A 4129-nucleotide genomic window follows, 5' to 3' on the forward strand; every position below is an offset into this window, starting at 1 on the left:
CAGTCTAAAAGCTTATCACTGAAAAATAAATTCTTTCTTCTTTGATTTCCAAAAAAGAAGATACTTTCCAGCTTCTTTGTTGAATGACTGCCCTGTTCTAGAAGGACAGGAATTAAGTGATGTAAGAGGTTGCTTCTAGTCTAAATACAGTGGTTTTGACCAATTTAATTGGAATCCCATCCAAAAGTTTTTAAGAAAGTATTAGTTCAAGACACATTCACATAATTCAAAATAAATTTTCCAAGTTACCACGAGCATCTTTCCTAGTGTCCCTGGTGGAGCCAAGTGAAGCATACCTCTTGGTGTTACTCATAATCCCTTCTAAATTCTCTTTAATACATCTTGTGACTGAGTACATACCATTTATAAGTGAGAACTTTTGAAACAGGATTTTTTTTTTGAGGCAAGGAATAATGACTTTATTCGGAAAGCTGGCAGCCTGAGAAGATGGCAGACAAATGTCTCAAAATAACCATCTTATCGAGGTCTGGATGCCAGTTTCTTTTAATAGAACACCCAGAGAGAGGAAATGAGGATGTAAAGTAAAAAGGCCATTTATCTTACAAAATAGGAGGGTATGTGTTACTTTTTCTTTTTTGCAACCATTCGTAGGTGGACAGGATCACATTGTCTGTACCAGGGTATTTTTTGAGACTATCTGATGTCATATAAGAAGTTGTTACTTTAGAATAAACCTGAGCAACTACAAGCAAGCAAAGGAAAAGAAAAAGTAGACTAACGCATTCTTTAGTAAGTATTGTAGAAAGCCCTTTAAGAAGTTCCATTCTGTAACATGTTCTCATATGATACATGAAAAGTGTAGGTTTCATGTGGAGTTCCACAATTGCCCTGTTATGCTGGTGTTTAGTAGTTTGTCCACGGTGGTAATATATCTTTGGAGAATGTTTACTGTATTTTAAAAGTTGAATTTGAATCCATCCTCAAGCTTAAGGCTGACAGTCACAAGGGCATGATTGGCTCTGTATCAGGCTGGAGAAAGCCCTTATTGTGGTTGAGTGAACTGAGCCAACTATTAATAATGTCAGAATACCATTCTGCAAAGCAGGGCAATGCTTAGTCAAAGTGATTCATATTAAGTGAGCATGAGTGAAGAAATCTGAACGGGCTATTTCAGAATTCTTGACTGCCGTTGAATCCATCGGTCTTGTGAACACAGTGGAAAGCATCAGGGTTCATGCTCCTGGCTGTTCAGACTTCTTAGTAAATGTTTCCCTGTATCCCAAGAAGAAGACAGAGTGTTTTACTGTGGGAAATGGAACCTTCTGTGCTGTCTGTTCTGGAGAAAAGAATGCGGTTTCTAAAATATTACTTTTTGAACTTCCTGTACTGTATTTATACAATTCTGACTCTTTAAAAGGCTAAATTGTGCTATGACTAAACCAGTCATTGATAGACTCAATTTGCTCCAGGAGAAGTGTTTTTTGCCATGTATGTGCAGTTTCCTTTGTGTGGTTCACTACAGGAGCAGGGAGGTATTAGCCATGGGAGGCACTTCTCCACTGAGAGTGCGAGTTAACCTTATTTCACCTGAGAACATGTTATGGTTTAGTGTGAAAAGCAGGGGTGCAGAGTGGGGCCAGACTGGAATCCAATCCATCCTGTCTTTGTGGTCCCTTTGTTGCTGTTGTTTCAGTCGTTAAGCCCTGTCCGGCCCTTCTGCAACCCGATGTGATTGTAGCTCACGGGCTCCTCTGTCGGTGGGATTTCTCAGGCAAGGATACTGGAGTGGGTTGCCATTTCCTCCTCCAGGGGATAGTCCCAACCCAGGGATCCAACTTGCATCTCCTGCATTGGCAGGTGGGTTCTTCATCACTGTGCCACCAGGGAAGCCCTGGGGTCCCTTTACTAAGACTCAGTTTCCTCTTTGTAAAATGGAGATCTCCTGAGGTAGTTTTGAAGATTAAAGAAGAGTATGTGTCTAGCCCAGTGCCTCATCATTAGGAATTGCTCCATAAAGAATAGTTTTTGGCCAGACAACCAAGTGCATTTGGTTTTGTTTGGGTGTGGAAAAAAAGATCAGTTGATGAAAATGCATCAGTGAATTTTCAGACTAGCATGTTCCAGGTTATCTCTCTATACACTTTGTGAACTCAAAAATAGACATGATGTCGCAATAGGAAGAACAGATAAAGTAAGTGATGCTTGTTTATTAAAAAAAATTGTAACCCACAGCAAGAAATAGATTTTACTTTGTGACCCAGTTTATAATACATATGCCCATTGTAAATGCAAGAGAAGTTAAAGTTTATTGAAATAATACTCTTCAGTGTGTGACATACTCTAATATTTTCTTTTTTTCTCTTCTTTTATGGTTGGAACCAAATTAAATTTCACAAACACTAATGGTGTATAAGCAACAACTTGAAAAACACTGATTCAATGGAGAGTTATTAACTTATTATTCAAAGTTGTTTAGTATTGGTCATTTCATTTTACTTGTAGTTTATATTTTTTAATTATATTAATTAATGTTTGCTTCTAGGTAGTGGGGAGGAAATGAACAAGTGCTGGTATACATAGCGTTAGTATTATCTGTGCTGTTTTGCATATGTCTCCTTTTTTGTTACACAAATCTTATTACTACTTCTATTTTACAGATAAAGAAAGCAAGTTGCAAGAGAGAACATATTTTACCAGAGAATTCTAACCTGTCAGTTTTCCACTGTCTTTAATTGCAAGAGGCCAAAGAATTTACAGTGACACATCCGTGACATTTTTTATCTTTGGGATTCTGTACCTTATATTCTTTCCTTTAAATTAAATTATGCATCGTTGGGCACTTAAAAATAGAATTTGTGTTTAAATTATAACACAAAAATATGAAGAAAAGGTCTTATATTAATTCCACTTTGTATCATCTTAAATAAAGGGTGAAGTGAGTGAAGTCGCCCAGTCATGTCCAACTCTTTGCAACCCTGTGGACTGTAGCTTAGCAGGCTTCTCCATCCATGGGATTTTCCAGGCAAGAGTCCTGGAGTGGGTTGCCATTTCCTTCTCCAGGAGGTATTCCCGACCCAGGGATTGAACCCAGGTCTCCCACATTGTAGGCAGACACTTTTACCATCTGAGCCACCAGGGAAGTCCTAAATAAAAGGTAGCCCTTACCAAAAAAATCCTGAAATTGTAGGTTAATTAGGTTAATTTAGCATTTCTTTGTGAAACAAAACTTCCTGGTGTGATACTATTTTGATCCATGGTTCTAAATAAATGAGTTTAAAAAAGTTTTCCCCTTATAAAACACTTTTAGAAGAGACAATAGAGGAATCTGTATTCTCTTTTAGTTAAAAATAAACCCTGCTGTGATAGTAGAATCATAAACCTAGAAGGATTTTCATTGGATTCAGTGTTTGAAAGGATGATCAAACTCCAAGTTTATTTTTTCATAGTTTTCTTTTTCCCCTACAGATTCTTCCCCACAGCGGATTAACAGCAGACATTTGAAGTTGTACTGTTTAAATATCTTTGAATTATTTTTGTTTAAAAATGTCAATTGGGTACGATAGGAAAAGTACATTTTTTTCCTTGTAACTTCAAAACAACTGAACAGAACCTTTGGACTGAAACCAAGAATTGAATGTTTTCGCGTTAAGAAGATTTTCTCTTCTGAAAAGTAATGAATGAGTCTCTTTGCAAGTTTAACTATTTCGGGTTTCAAGTCTCTCTCAGCATTCTAGGATATTACAAAGAAATAAGGTTTCATGAATAAATAAGCATAGTTTTTCTGTCTCAGCTCGCTCTCAAATTGGAAGTTATGTAAACTTCAGATACACATAGAACTTCTATACAGATGAAATGCGTAATGTTTTACCACATGTAAACAGTAGTTTTCCGTTTCAGCAGTGACCACTTGTTTAAGTTTGCATTAGTGAATGACAGCCCTTGAGGAGCCATAAGGGTGGATGGAAGAGGAAAGATCATTTTCTGCTTGTCTTCCATAGTCTCTGAAAAGAGGTCCATCTCTGTGATGCTCCTGGAGGGCACTGAGGTGTCCAATAGCTTTCATTTAACTAGATTATGAAAAGTGCCTTCAGGCTATGAAACCCATTGGTGACTGACCAAGTTCCAAAATTTCTGAGACTTTGTGTTGGGACAGTGGACTTCTGAGGTC

Source organism: Bison bison, unplaced genomic scaffold (assembly GCF_000754665.1).
Source record: "Bison bison bison isolate TAMUID 2011002044 unplaced genomic scaffold, Bison_UMD1.0 scf7180017864143, whole genome shotgun sequence".
NCBI classification, from domain to species: Eukaryota; Metazoa; Chordata; class Mammalia; order Artiodactyla; family Bovidae; genus Bison; species Bison bison.